Here is a 16,160-nt window from a genome sequence, read left to right as displayed (position 1 = left end):
CAATATTCTGCCTGCTTTAGAATAGGCCAACTTCATGCTAAAACCTTTCTCTCTTATTGGACCTTGTGAAGGTTTGAAGCTGTTTGTACTCCAGTAAAGATCATGTTCTTTTAATCCATTCTTGTGGGTGTAGACCAATTATAGGTGGGATCTTTTGATTAAGTTATTTCAATTGAGATGTGGCCCACCTCTTTCAAGATGGGTCTTAATCCTGTTACTGGAGTCCTTTATAAGGGGATAAAGGACACACAGAAAAGAGAGAGAACATCCCCCCTCCCCAAGAACCTAAGAGCACCAGAGAAGCTGAGAGAGGGAGCCACTGAAGCCAGGAGTCCTATGAATTGGTATACAAAAGATAATTTCCTAAAATCGGCAAAATACTTGAAGATGCACTTAGAAGATACCTAAATGGCCAGCAAGCATGTAAAAAAGATGCTCCAACATCATTAACCATCAAGGAAATACACGTTAAAACCACAACGAACGATCACGTCGCACCCACCAGAATGGCTAAAACTTTAAAAGACTAACAATATCACCTTTTGGAAAGATGTGGAGGGACAAGAACTGTCTCATACACTACCAGTGGGAGTGTAAAAGAGTACAGTTTGGCAGTTTCTAATAAACTTAAATACACACCAACCCTCTGACCCAGTAAATCCATTCTCTGGTATATATACCTGAGATTAAAAAAGGCTTGTATAAGAATTGTCATAGCAGCTTTGTTTATATTAGACCCAAACTGGAAAAAACCCAGGGTCCATCAAGTAGAGAATGGATAAACAAATTGTGGTATATTCATACAATGGGATACTGCTACTCTGGAATAAAAAGAATGTGCTGCAGAAATAAAAAAATAACAAGGATCAATCTCAAAAACATGTTGAGCAAAGGAAGCCAGACACAAAATATACCATATGATATAAGTGAATTCCATATATATGTGAAGTTTAACAGGCAAAAACTCCTTAGTGGCGATAGAAACTAGAATAGTGATTCCAGGGGAATAAAAATAGTAATGATTGGAAAAGGGAACCTTCAGGGCTGATGGAAATGCTCTCTCTCTCGATTGATGGTAACCAGGTGTATACATTTGTAAAAAATCAAAAACCATTGAGCTCTCCAGTTCAGGTTTGGGCAATTCATTTTATTATTATGTAAATAATGTCTCAATTAAAAACCATTAAAATTTAATTTTTTATGTACTGTTATAGAACAATCCTCCAGCTAAGTAAAACAAGATGCAGAACGGTGTTTTGATTTTTTTTTTTTTAAGAAAAAGAGTGTGTATTTACATGTTTAAAAATAAAATATCCCTAGTGGAGAGTATCAGAAATCGCCTCTGTGGGTAAAAAACGGTACCCGAAGTTCAGGAACTGTATTTTGTTTTATACCTATTGAAAAACGCGTAACATTAAAGATTTGGTCTCTCCCCCTGACCTAAGATTTCGGGAGGTTAAGAGAAACTCTCCCGCCAGGTGAATGGTAGTGAGGAGCGACTGTGCAAGTTTTCGGGAGAGCCACGCACCACAGCGGAGGCCAAGCCAGATGGGGCGCACCCGTTTTAAAACCCCCGGCGCCCGCGCGGGTTTGAACTACTGTCCCCCAGCGTGCCGGTCCGTTTCCTTCCTTGCTTCGCCAAAGCGCTTGCCGAGGAAGGGTTTGAAAAATAATTAAATAAACAAGTACGAAGCCCAGTTTCTGGTCGCGGAGCTTCCCGCTCAGGGCCCGCCCGTCATCGCCGGTCCCGCCTCTCTGAGAGCAACCCCGCCAGCCCGCCGTCCTCTCGGCTTCCCGGGGCGCCGCGCAGGGCCGTTGCAGGAGACTCAGGAAGAGCGGCAGGAAAAGACAACATCCACGGAGTCAAGAGTGTCTGGGACGCGAGGGTTGCGGAAGTCCTCGCTGCTCGGTTTCCGCCCGCCAGTGCAACCTCAGTCCCGGCGAACCTGGCATCCACCACCACTTTCGAAACGCAGCTCAGCGAGCCATAAGATTTGAGGATGTGCCCGGCCGCTTAAAGTCGTCAACGGGTCCCATGGTGTAATGGTTAGCACTCTGGACTTTGAATCCAGCGATCCGAGTTCAAATCTCGGTGGGACCTCTCATACCTTTTTAGTTGTGAAATTTGTGTTTTGGGGACTGTTGCTGGCAGGAGCCAGCTCCAGCTATGCGGTATCTCGGCTGACCTTCCAGACAGGAATTTAGGATCCTCCCCCGCACCACCCTCAAGATGCTTTCATTTCGGGGCAGTCTTGAGAGTCACAGTGCGCGTGCGCAGGGAGTGGCGGAAATGTAAACATGTTGATAGGATATTGAACGTGTTTTAACTCTAGAGGGAAACATGCAACAGAACCCGAAGGATTCCAAGGCTCCCGCTTCCGGCGGAGAGCCACTTTAGTTTTCAGATCTAGGAGGCCGACCCCCTTTCCCCGAAAGCAGCGGAGACTCCTTCCTCCTATTGGCTCTCGTGCAGAGTGCCGTAAATTGTTACTCTAAAATCCGCGAATGAAATGGCGGGACAGAGCTAAAGGGCGGGGAGGGGAGGGAAAAAAAAGGCACTGGCGTGACTCTGATTGCCAACAGGACAGCAAGGCTGGGAAGAAGGGTGGTGTTGGGTTGTCTGTTTGGGGGTCAGTGTCCCTGTGAGCCCGTCACGGAGATGAGAAGTGGTCTCGGTTGTCCATCACTCAGGCAGTGGGGTTGTCTGTGTCTTCCACGCAGGAAGAATCCCTTAGTCAAGGTATCCGTTCTTCAGTCCGTGTCAGCGTCCATCAGGGGATTCCTGCTGGAGGTTTGTCACCGTATCGATGGGACGTTTCTCTCGAGCGGAGGATAAGTAATCTCTGAGGGGTTTACCGCCAGGGTTGAGAATGACTCTGTTGGTGGATCTGTCCAGGAGATGTGTTCAGGCTGCCGGCCAGGAGCATATGATTTGCGGGAATGGGTGTACCTCTGGGATTTGCCCAGAGCTTTGTCTTCTTTGGATTAGTATCTGGGTTTTGAGAGCCGTCTGTCCCTCTGGTATAAGTGACGAGGGAGCCCGCTGACGCACTTATGCTCTCCCTACAGGGTGATTGGCACTGTGGTTCCATGGTCCCGCCCCTTGGGAAGATGCCATGGAAACAGGATCCTGCGCTGCTCTCCCCATCTCTCCCCTGAGCGCCCCTCTTTCCCACCCCATCCCACACATTTCCTTAAATGTTGAATGGATCTGTGTGTATGAGTGATCCCAGTCTCCAAAAATATCTAGACAAGAGAAGAATAAGGTGGGAGGGCTTGCTCTACGAGATATTAAACGTTATGGTTGACTATAAACTATAGGAATTAAGGTAATTTGATAGTGTGGTACTGGTGCAAGGATAAATATGCCAATAAAACAGAGAGCCCAGATACAGCTCCACAATATAGTAGGACAATTGATTTATGACAAAGGTGGCACAACAGAGCAGTGAGGGGGAAAAAAAAAAACATGTACTTTTCAATAAATTATTCTGGGACAAATGGGTGTCTATATATAAAAATATGAAATCAGATTCTTCCCTAATTTATACTGAATGCAGCAATAAATTCCATGTGAATTATACACATAAATGTGAAAGGCAAAGCAATAAAGCTTTTGGGACATAACCAAGAGAATACGTAACTTCAGAGTGAGAAAAGTATTCTTAAACAAAACACAAAAAGTTCTAAAAGCTTGGTATGTTTCACTCCATGAATATGATACTATATATTCTTTTTATTTAAAGACTCCAATACAAAAGTGAAAAAATAAGGTACAGAGTGGGAAAATATATTTGTAATGCATAACTGACAAAAACTCATATCTGGATTATATAAATACAAAAAAAATTGCTAAGAGAAAAGGCAAACAACCCAATAGAAAAATAGTAAAATATTTGAACAGGCACTTCAGAAAAAAGGAAATTCAAAATGACCAATATACATAGAAAAATGCACAAAATTATTAGTCATCAGGAAAATGCCAATCGAAAGCTCAATGAGACACCACTAAATACTCATTGGAATGACAACGTCGAGTGTTATCAAGAATATGCAATAATGTGAACCCTCATAGTCTGCTGATAGGAGTGCAAATTGGTACAATTACTTTGGAAAACCGTTTGACATTAAAGTTGAAGATACTCATACCCTATGATCTAACAATTTCACTCTTGTAAGTATACCCACAAATATGTGTGCATATGTGCACCTAGAGACATGGTTAAGAATGCTTATGGCAACACGATAGCTGAAAATTGGAAGGAGCTCACATGCCCATCAACAGTGGAATGGATAATTTGTGGTATGTCAATACAATGGAATACTATACAGCATCAAAAATGAACCACTATGTAAACAAAACAAAACAAAACAAAATAGAGTTACTATGGCTAGCAGATTTAAAATGGAGTCAGGAGGTCATTCTGGAGGTTACTCTTACGCAGGTCTCAGCCAGATACCACAAACTGCCATCGTATGTAAAGCCTCAAGCAACAATATTCCTCAAAACACTTAAGGACATCTGGACACCATAAGCAAACCACAAGATATAGAACTCAGTAAACTATTTAACCTGAAGGACATTTGGAGCACCCCCAAATATCCACTAACCATAAATATCTTTTTCTTTAAAAACCCTTGCCTGTAAGCTCCAAGTCTGGACATAATTTGGGTTGCTACCTGAATCTATGCTTCCCAAATTGTGATTCTAAAACCCCCAGTAAATGCCTTTGTTGACTTGCACTTAGTTTGTCAATTCTTGGTTGACAGCTACCTGCAATAAAAAGGATGAAACAAACAAAAAATAGTACTGAGAAAAAGAAGCCAGAAACAAAAGAAAAAATAATGTGTGATTCCATTTGTACAAATCCAAAATAGGCAAAATTAACTACTGTATATTGTTTAGAACTGCAAAATTAGGTGGTAAAACTATCAAGCAAAGGAAAAGATTACCAAGTCAGTCAGGATAGGGATACCTCTGGGGAAGGGAGGGGGCTGTGATTGGCAAGGGACCACAGGGGTCTTCTGGAAGTGCTTGTACTGTTCTAGTTCTTGACCTGGATAGAGGCCCATAGATGTTCATTTTCCAATAATTGGTTGAAATGAGCATTTATCTTGTATGCACTATTCTGAAGGTGTGTTATATTTCTCAATTAAGAAGGTCAAAATTATCCTTCTAGAGGCTTGGTCACAGATGAGAAATCTGAGATGAAAGTTTGTCCAAAGAGGGAGTCATGATAAAGACCCTCTTCTCTGGGCCAGTAGAACCACATTTGGGGATCAAGTTTGATTCTTAGCATAACACAAATACATTGATAAATTTTATTCTGTCACTAACTGGCTGGGGACACTTGGGCAAGCAATTTAAATTTTCTGAGCCTCATCTGTAAAAGGCTAACAAGAATACTTTTTGCATAGGAATATTAGAGGTTTAATAAAACAGTAAAAGTTCTAGCTCTACATCTGATCCATGATATGATCAATAATGGGTAACTGCTAAAAACACAATCAGAATGGTGAAGACCATGGAAACTCAGATATTTGAGAAAACAGTAAATGCTTATATGGGGAGGGCACAAGGTAGCCATCTTAATTTAGTTGTTTAGTTGTGCCTTATTTGGTTGCTACATAGACAGAATGAGAACTTGCAGGTGGAAGTTAGATAGAGGGACAAATAGGAAGAACTTTCTAACAATTTGAACAGGCTTGAGAAATACTGAGCTTCTGGTTCTGGTTTTTGGTAGCGTTCTAGGGGAGGCTGAAAAGTCTTTGCCAATCGGGGGCGTAGGAAGGTTTCTGGAAGCTTGGGCTCCACAAAAGTATGTTGCCTTCCTGCTCTGCTCTGAAGTTTGATTCTGCTGTGAATTCTCACTCCAGCCTCAGGACTTTTCTCACCATGATTTTTTCATCATTTCTCCAGTGGCTTTCACAGTTTTTTGTTTGTTTGCACCAAGACCCAGTACATACACACCAAAACAAAACAAAACAAAACAAAAAACTGAAACGAAAGGTTTAAGAAACAATATTTACCCTTGCTACTCGTAAGGGCATACTCTGGTGTTTTCTATTGTACTTTATTTTTTTAAAAGCTGATCACAACCACTAAATTGATATGATAACCCACTAATGGGTCTCGCGCAACCCACAGTTCGTAAAATACTGGCCTAGAGGACCAGGAGCCTATGCGCTCACCGCCATTGCCCCTGTCCCTCCTCTCCTCCAGCTCCTCAGAGACCTTCCCGCGGCCTTCGCCCCCCTTTCCATCCCCGGTATTTCAGGGGAGAACCTCTCGCTCCCGGAGCCCATTCCAGTGGTCCTGTTCTGGTGAAGGGAGCCAGGGTGGCGGTCCGGGGGCATTTTCGGGAAGTTAGTCTGCAGGGTGCTGCCCCTGACCAGAGTCGCCAGCAGAGGGCGGTGTGCTCGCACCCGGGACCGTCCGGGGAGCCACGGCTGTGCCCAGCGCGGCCTCTCGCCTACGCAAGGTTCCCAGGATTGCCGTCCAACTTTATTTGTGCATGAGATGACATAGGTACAACACAGCGCAACGGGAAGCCTGTAAGTTCTCCAACGCAAACACAGTCATTTAGCACCCATTTGTTAAACACCCAACTCTACTCAAGGCACTAGACATACAAAATCAGAAAACACTTGATCCCTGCCCTCAAAGAGCTTGAAATTTGGACTGATACATAGAAAACTACAGTGTAAAATGAAAGCAATAAACATAAGAGTACATGTGGACACAAAGGTAAGTGAAATCCAATTTGATAAGGTAAAAAAAAAAAAAGAAAGAAAGAAATCCAGACCAAAGTGCAGAAGATCAGGTACTTGCTACCATTTGTGTACAAAGGGCAGACTGTTTTTGTTTGTGTATCAGCTTCCGTATGCATAAAATATCTCTGGAAGTTTACATGAGAAGCTGATAAGATTAGTGTCCCCAGGAAGGAAATGGGGGGAGAAAGATGGAGGGGCTTTCATGATATACCCTTTTATACTTCTTGAATTTTGAACAATCTAATTAAATATGTATTTAATCCAAAGTCTAAAAGAAAAGATTTTTAAAATAGGAGATAATTTTATCCATAGAAAGGGCCCAGGGTCCACTTACAGTAAGGTTGAGCCTTGATCCTGGAGCAAGACGGAGGCAGCTGGGAGAGGAAGACTGATAAGCACTGGAATGGTTTAAGGTAAGTTTGGCATCCTCTCCAGTGGAAGTCTTCTTTGGTTGCTATGATTTAGGCAGGGCTTGGCTGAGAGAAAGAGGTAGACAGAAGGACTTCGTGACCTCTCTAGATTCTTTTTAAAAAATTTTTATTGTGGTAACATATAACATAAATTTTCTGTTTTAGGTGTACAATAAGTGGCATTAATTATATTCACAATGTTTCACTATCATCACCACCATCCGTTACCAAAACTTTTTCATCACTCAAGCAATATCTTCTCATTCCCCCACTTTCTGGCCCCTGAGAACCCCTAATCTATTTCTGTCTCTATGAATTTGCTTATTCTAGATATTTCATATAAGTGGAATCATGCAATATTTGTTCCTTTGTGTCTGACTTATTTCACTCAGCAAAATGGTTTCAAAGTTCATCTATGTTGTAGCATATATAAGACCTTCATTCCTTTTTATGGCTGTATAGTATTCCGTTATGAGGATATGCCACATTTTATTTATTCATTTATCTGTTGATGGACACTTGGGTTGTTTTCACCTTTTAGCAGTTGTGAATAATGCTATGAATGTTGGTGTACAGGTATCTGAGTCCTTGTCTTCAATTCTTTTGTGAACCACCTTATTTGAATTACCTATTCATTCAGTCACAAAGGAAACACAGGAGCTCAAGGAGTCAAAGAAAGCTCATTAGAAGTGCTGCTTCAACCAGGTGTTGACTCACCATGTGAATTCACTGGATAAAGATGAGGCAGTGGGCTAAGCATGTTCCAGGCACTGTGAGGATGTGAAACAGCATGAAACAGTCCAGGAACTGAAAGAAGCGCCACATGGCTGAGCTCAGGGGGCAGGTGGGGCAAGCAGAGGGCAGAACTGAGAAGCCTTGGTGCTAACCCCAGAAGTTTTGACTTTATCTTAGGGAGTGGAGAGCCATGAAAGGCTTTAAGCAAGGGAGCCACAGAGAAGATACTAGCAGCACCTGGAGGATCTGGAGGGAACTAGGTAGGAGGAGACGCCACCAGGAGGCAGTTGCAATCATCAGGGTGAAAGGGGATGTGCCGGTTTGAGTGTATTGTGTCCCCCAAATGCCATTATCTTTGTGGTCTTGTGTGGGGCAGGCGTTTTTGGTGATGGTTGGATTTGCTTGGAATGTGCCCCACCCAGCTGTGGGCAGTGATTCTGATGGGATGTTCTCATGGAGGCGTGGCCCCGCCCATTCAGGGTGGGCCCTTATCGGTGGAGCTATATAAATGAGCTGACTCGGGGGGAAGAAAGGGAGTGCAGCTGTGAGTGACGTTTTGAAGAGGATCAAGCTTGCTAGAGAGGAATGTCCTGGGAGAAAGCCATTTTGAAACCAGAACTTTGGAGCAGACGCCAGCCACGTGCCTTCCCAGCTAACAGAGGTTTTCTGGAGGCCATCGGCCATCCTCTAGTGAAGGTACCCGATTACTGATGTTTTACCTTGGACACTATGGCCTTAAGACTGTAACTGTGTAGCCAAGTAAACCCCCTTTTTATAAAAGCCTATCCATCTCTGGTGTTTTGCATTCTGCAGCATTAGCAAACTAGAACAGATTTTGGTACCAGAGAAGTGGGGTGCTTTTGCTGCTGAGTTTGCAAATACCAAACATGTTGGAACAGCTTTTTAAATGGATAAGGGGAATATTCTGGAAGAATTGTGAGGAGCTTGATAGAAAAGGCCAAAACTGCTTTAACGAGACTGTTTGTGGAAATATGGACTCTAAAGATACTTCTGATGAGGCCTTGAACAGAGATGATCAATGTGTTGCTGTGAACTGGAAGAAAGGCGATCCTTGTTTTAAAGTGGCAGAGAATTTGGCAAAATTGAGGCCTGGTGTCAGATGGAAGGAAGAATTTAAAAGTGGCAACCTGGAATACTTAGCTGAGGAGATCTCCAGACTATGTGTGGAAGATATACCATGGCTTCTCCTTGCAGCTTATAGTAAAATGCGAGCGGAAAGAGATAAACTTAGAACTGAACTCTTGGGTTCAAAGAAACCAGAAGTTGATGGCTTGGGAAATTACGAGCTTCCAGGGATTGGATTCCCAGAAGCTACAGCCCAACGTGAGGATGTAACCAAACATGGAACCCAGCTGCCATTTCAGTACAAGCCAATATTGGAGATGGAATTATCCAGAAAGGATTTGTGGAAACTCCTATTGTCTGATGGCTTTGACCCCTGTGTGCTTCATGCAAAGCCAACAGAATTTTTGCGAGAACTTTATAGACAGAGCCGCTGCCAGTCTGGACTGGAGGAGACAGACAAGGAACAAATTGCAGGAAAAATTTCTTCAAACACAGAGCCATGGAGGTTGAGGTCTGGAGTCAAGAGGCCTTGGGCTGGGAGAGTGGAGCAGCCCACACACATGGAAAGGGTGAGTTTGCCCTGGAGGTCGAGGGTGGGCATTCCACCTCGATGCTCTGGAAGAGTTTTGCCACCCGAGGTCCCAAAGAGGGTGGAGCACATTCCCAGGGAATTGGGGAGAGCCTGGCTGCCACCACACTGTTCTGAAAGGGTTGAGCATGTGCCCCAGAGATGGAAGGGAATCCGGGAGCTGCCCCGAGGTTTGAGGAGGGTGGGGCCGAGAAGGTGGTCTCCCCAATGTGCGGGTATGTTGGAGCACTCACCTAAGCGTTTGGAGAGGAAACAGCTGCCAAAAAGGCCCTTAGGAAGGGTTAGACTCCCACTCTCTCAAGCCCCAAGGATGCAACGTCGTTCTCTAAATGACTCTCAGACTTTGAAATCTAATGGAGTTTGTCCTGCAGGTTTTAGGAACTGTTTTGGTCCTGTTAACCCTGTTTTCCTTACTGTTTCTCCTTATGGCAATGGAAATGTTTATCCTATGAATGTCTCTCCTTTGTATATTGGAAGCACATAACTTGTTCTAGGTTCACAGATCCACAGCTAGAGGGGAATTATGCCTTAGGACTGACCAAGCCTAAACTGATTTTGAAGGGATTTTGTACTTAACTTTTGTTACTGAAATGATTTAAGTTTTTGTGATATTGTGATGAAATGAATGTATTTTGTATTTGGAAAGATAATGCCATTTTGGGTTCCAGGGGGTGGAATGTGCCGGTTTGAGTGTATTGTGTCCCCCAAATGCCATTATCTTTGTGGTCTTGTGTGGGGCAGGCGTTTTTGGTGATGGTTGGATTTGCTTGGAATGTGCCCCACCCAGCTGTGGGCAGTGATTCTGATGGGATGTTCTCATGGAGGCGTGGCCCCGCCCATTCAGGGTGGGCCCTTATCGGTGGAGCTATATAAATGAGCTGACTCGGGGGGAAGAAAGAGAGTGCAGCTGTGAGTGACGTTTTGAAGAGGATCAAGCTTGCTAGAGAGGAATGTCCTGGGAGAAAGCCATTTTGAAACCAGAACTTTGGAGCAGACGCCAGCCACGTGCCTTCCCAGCTAACAGAGGTTTTCTGGAGGCCATCGGCCATCCTCCAGTGAAGGTACCCGATTACTGATGTTTTACCTTGGACACTATGGCCTTAAGACTGTAACTGTGTAGCCAAGTAAACCCCCTTTTTATAAAAGCCTATCCATCTCTGGTGTTTTGCATTCTGCAGCATTAGCAAACTAGAACAGGGGATGAGTCTTTAACTAAGGGAGTAACGAGTTAACCAGGTGAATGTGGGAGAGATTTAAAGGTAGAAGCTTCAGGAAACAGCATCTGATGAGATGGGGTAGGGATAGGGCAGGGAAGAGGCAAATCCTTGGCTCTCTGTTTCTCTTTCTTCTCTCCTGGTTCCTGCTTCCTCAGCCCTGATGCGTGGCCCTGAGTCACCCTCTTTACCCATTTCCGTGGTCTGGTAGAGAACAGGCAAGTCAGAGAGGGAAGAGGGGCATGAGAGAAACTACTCCAGAGTTGCCTCCCCTGCTCCTCTCCCATCCCAGCTATTAACTGTCAGAAATGGTGGTGGAGAGCAGGGAACAGAATCACTTTGGTGCTTATTTTGAACCCCACTTTAACCCCTGCTCCTGAATAAGCTCCCTGCCTCCTCCGTCAGGCTGGGGTCTCTGACTCCCCTGTGAGGAGCAGATGCATAAGCGGAGCCCAGGGCAAAATGAAAATGTGGGACCCCTTGCTTAAAAATTATTAAGAATTTCAGTATGGTGAGGGCAGAGCATTAAGTCAAGCATGGGGCCCTTCTAAGCGTGGGGTGCTGTGTGACTGCCAAGGCCGAAAACCCATAAAGCTGGCCCTGTCCCCAGGCCTCAAACTCAGGCAGGGAAATGTGGGGGTGCATCTGACTAACTTTCCTAGAGGCCCTGAGATCATGGGAAAGTAATCATCCTCTGCTCAGGGTATTGAGATGCCAAGCACATGATACCCCATCCCTGCGCCTCTTCTCCAGGCTGCTTGGGTGAGAGCTCCAGAAGGCAGGCGGGGCGGGAGGGGCTGGCCCCCGGATCCAGGAGGAAGGGTTGGGAGCTGCTGCCAGCCCGGGGAGCTGAGCCCCATGTGAACTCATCACCTGTTCCCCTTTGGCCCTTCCCGCCTTCCAAGGCCTAGACTCCCATCCTGGCAGTATCTGGGAATGTGGAGTAAGCAAGGAAAGTGATAAAATATTTGAAACCTGAGAATTATTCAACTCAGTATCACTTGATCAGGGAATCAGTATTCCAAGAGCATTCTTTTCCTCTTCCTCCTTTTTTCCTGGCTTGGCATCATTTTACTCCTCGGGATCATCAGAATTTCAATTATCTGGTCTCTGCCTGGCATCCTTATACCTCTCTGACCCTCCCTTCTTTTCTGCCTCACAGCCCCTCTTCCTTCACCACGCTGTGTTGCTGGTGTCCCTCCAAGTTCTATTGTTGATCTTCTTTTCCTTGCCCTCCACAAACCCCTCTGAGCAATCTCATCCATTCTTACAGTATCAGCTGCCACCTCTGTGATTCTCAACAGAACATGGGGGAAGGAGAAGCCTGGGGAGTCTTTAGAATCACCCAGAAGGGGAGCACTTTCACTTGGCGATACCACCATTTGCCCAGTCATCTAAGGTAGAAACTTGAAGTCACCCTAGATATTTTCTTCTGCACCATTTCAACACTCAATTGGTCTCTAAGCCCTGTGAATTTTACTTCCTAGTTATCGCTCCAATTCTTCACCTCTTCGCCATTCACACTCCACTTCCCCAAGTCAGTTCCTAATCTCATTGGGGTGCCTGGATTACAGTGACTCCCCCTTTCTCGGGATCGGGCCCTGAAAGTCAGTGGAGAAAGGAATTCCTTCCACTCCGATTCCTGGGAACTGATATGGCTCTGACAAGGTGATCAAGGGATTGGAGCACAACTGGAGGACTAGAGATAAGGAGATTTGGAGAGAGGTCTGTGACCAGACCCCTTAGGGTCTGGAAATATTCAGGTCTCATAAACATGTTCATCCCACTGCAGAAGAGGCTTTTCAGAACCCCATCGACAGCCTGACCACAGGGCTGACTGCCCTACCAGACCTCGAGGCAAGCAGCCAGTCTCTGGGGGCAGGTCAGTGGAGAGGACAGAGAGCTGTTCTCACCGGAATAGGCACTTCTTCGGTCATTGGATTTGCATTCCTTGCTTCCTGCGTCCCTGCCATCACCACCGTCTGTAGACTTATGGAGTGCCTTAGAGACAGCCAGGGTGTCCTACTCCATATTGTTTCCAACCAAGGAACCCTTCCCAGCGAAAGAAGTAAGGCACTGAATGTAATGTGGATCCTGGAAGAGAAAAATGGCATTAAGGGAAAGACCAGGGAAATCCAAATCAAGTCTAGTGTAGCTAATAGTATTGTACCAATGTTAATTTCTTAGTTTTGATAAAAGTCCCATGATTATGTAAGATGTTAACATTAGGGGAAATTCGATGAAGGAGATTATGGGAACTCTGTACTATCTTTGGAGCTCTTCTGTAAATACAAAATTATTTCAGAATAAAACTACTGAAGGGAAAAAAAGGTGGCAGCGGCAAAGGGCAAATGTCTCCAGCAGGTGGATTTCCAGAATGATAGATTGGCCTAGTAAATCCCCAGCCACGGCACCAGCTAGGAGACACTGCTTTGCAAAGAGGAGGTGCTGTGAAAAGGTCCACTGGATGTACTCTGAACCGAATCAGTAACAACATGTGGTGCTTTTCTTTCATAGCTGGAAAGCCCAAGGATCCATGGGTAGAAATGGGGATGGATGGCTTAGATTCCTTCCCATCCTCTCAACTTGCTATGTGAAGGTTTGGGGACCCAAGGGAGGGATGCTGCCACCTGGCACAAAATCGTAATTCCTCTGAACAAGAAGCTGAGATTGCCACTCAGCCTTTTGGGCTCCTCATGGCACTAGGAAAACAGAATAGGGGTCAGCTGTTGGACCAAGTGACTGACCTTGAGGCTCAGGGGGTCCTGTGATTGTTACCCTCCTTGGGGTGGCCAGAAAGGGGTGGAGGAGCCAAGGGGAGACCTGAGACACCATGCCCTGAGTGAAGGTGAACAGAAGAAATTGCTGCTCCATACAGAGGCCCTCCAGGGGTTCACATCCCTCAGGAATAAAAGTTGGAGTCTGCTCCCTGGACCAAGAACTCCAACCAGAGAGATTCCACCTGAAGGTAGGAGAACAAGGGCCAGGGAACGTAGAAGAAGGAACCACAAGACCTATAGCCTCTGATCCTGGTCTGTTTCTCTCCAACTGCTGGAGACATATGGAATATTTACTCTCCCCCATTTTAAAAATTGTATTTAAATGTTTTCTCTTTCTCTTTCCTCTTCATTTCTGTGATGGTTTGGAGGTATGATGTCCCCCAAAATGCTGTGTTCTTTGAAGCAATCTTGTGGGGGCAGACTATGAGTGTTGATTAGGTTGAAATCTTTGGATTAGATTGTTTCCATGGAGATGTGAGCCACCCAACTCTGTGTAATACCTTTGATTAGAGTATTTCCATGGAGGTGTGACCCTGCCCATTCAATGTGGGTCTTTATTTAATCACTGGGGTACTTTAAAAGAGAGCCACACAGGGCCAGATGCTTGCTGATGCCGGTGCTTAGACATACTTGGAGGTGTGGGCCCCTGATGTTGGCTGCAGCTGAGAGATACATTTTGGAGATGACCATTGAAAGTAGACTTTTGCTAGTCTGGAGTTTGCCTGGGAGAAACTAAGAGAACACCCCCAGAAGCCTACAGAGAAACATCCTGGGAGAAAGCCGTTTGGAAACACAACCTGGGAGCAAAGGAAAAAGATGCCAGCTACGTGCCTTCCCAGACAACAGAGGTGTTCCAGACCCCATTGGCCATTCTTCTGTGAAGGTACCCTATTGTTGACACCTAGCTTGGACACTTTTATGGCATTAAGACTGTAACTTTGCAACCAAATAAACCCCCTTTATAAAGGCCAATCCATTTCTGGTACTTTGCATAATGGCAGCATTAGCAAACCGGAACAATTTCCTCTTGAGTAGGGTATGTTGAGAGTGGCTGAATTGACTCAAGGTTGCAGAATGGTGAGATGGGGGTCAAGACAGAACAGGGAAAGGAGTGGACAACCCCCTGGAGATGCTGGATTCTGACCACAGATGCCTGATGACCTCACTCCTAGGAGAAGGACATGCCTTTGGGTGTTGCCTGCTGGGGAGAGGAGACTGAGCAAGTTTGTAGCTGTACATAGGATCACTGTATTATGTCAGAGTTGTTTTCAGATTTGCTTTCAATCCTATCTAGTAAATCCCCCAAGGCAGAAACTTGGAGGTCATCATTGAGAAATTCCTGTCCCTTGCTCGTCATTCAATGAGTTGTCAAGATCTGAAAACTTTAACTCCCAAAGAATTCTTCAACCCCACTCTCTCAAATTATGGCCTTCCTCACCTCTCCCTGAGCTGACAACTACCTCCACATCTGTATCCTTGCCTCCATTCTTTCCCCCTTTAAATCTTGTCAAAATGCAAATTTCCTTCAAAATGCAAACACTACCCACTTACTCCCTGTCTTAAAACCCTTTAGTGGATAAGGTTGTTTAATACAGCAAAGCAGCCCCTCTGAAAGCCTCCAACCTCACCTCTCTAGCTGCATAACTCAAGGATCTAGGCCTCCCTCTTTACATTCCAACAATTCCAAGCTGTTTGGTGTTCCCTATCAAACCATGTTTCTTTTTTCTTCTCTTATCCATGCCTGTGCTTATATTGCCCCTTCTACCAGAAGTGCTGTCCATCCACCCATTTACTACTTACCCCTTTTACGACTCAGCTCTGACATCATCTCCTCCTAGAAGCCTTTCCTGTCCTTCCCAGGATGCAGCCCACCCAAGCTGGATCGAGAAGCCCTCCTGTGGACTCCCATCACACCCCAGGCAGACCCTGTCTGTTGTCCAGGAACCACTCATCTATCATTCTACTCCCAGCCCTCAACAGGGTCTGTCCTCCCTTCTGCTAGAATGATCCGCTAAAAATGCTATCAAAGCCTGACCCTCCACTGCTTCCTGTTGCCCTAAGGATGATGGAGAAACTCCTTAACTGGGCCTACAGCAAGGGCCTTCAAGACTTGGCTCCAATCTCCCTCTCCAGCCTCACATTACCACTTCCTGCCCTACCACCACCACTGGCCACAGAGCAAATGACCTTGTTCGTTGCCCTGAATGGACCACGCTCTCGGTCACCTCCAGACTTTACACTTGTATTCACCTCCATCTGGAGTACTCTTCCCTTCCGGCTCACCTCTCTTCAAGTATCTCCTTAAAAGTCACTTCCTCCAAGGAGCTCCCCCTGACCCCCTCCCATGAACTAGGACAGCTGCTGTCTGCAGTGTGTCCCCACACTGCCCTTGACTTTCCCAATTTATCAACTCAATTGTAAATTGCTTGTTTCAGGTCTACTCAGCTAAATTCCACAAGAGTAGCAACCATGTTAGTCTTAGTCACTGTTCTATCCCTAGTGCCCAGCATGTGAGAAGCACTCATCAATATTAAATAAATCATGAAATCACAAAATCATGACTTTACAGACT

General features: G+C 45.2%; 1 long non-coding RNA gene and 1 other non-coding gene across 2 annotated transcripts; one reads left to right on the top strand and one right to left on the bottom strand.

The window, feature by feature from the left end:
* Positions 1-2,029: 2,029 nt before the first annotated feature.
* Positions 2,030-2,101, top strand: TRNAQ-UUG. Its single transcript has one exon. It is a non-coding gene; the product is annotated as a tRNA-Gln (tRNA).
* Positions 2,102-7,114: 5,013 nt separating this feature from the next.
* LOC119514084 lies at positions 7,115-15,495 on the bottom strand. Its single transcript, XR_005212748.1, has 3 exons — positions 15,389-15,495; positions 12,722-12,902; positions 7,115-7,250 (listed from the first exon to the last, which is right to left on the bottom strand). It is a non-coding gene; the product is annotated as an uncharacterized LOC119514084 (long non-coding RNA).
* Between the last annotated feature and the right edge of the window lie 665 nt (positions 15,496-16,160).

The sequence above is a fragment of the Choloepus didactylus genome, chromosome 18 (genome assembly GCF_015220235.1).
Source record: "Choloepus didactylus isolate mChoDid1 chromosome 18, mChoDid1.pri, whole genome shotgun sequence".
Taxonomy (NCBI): domain Eukaryota; kingdom Metazoa; phylum Chordata; class Mammalia; order Pilosa; family Megalonychidae; genus Choloepus; species Choloepus didactylus.
This window is presented reverse-complemented; position numbering and strand designations above follow the sequence as displayed.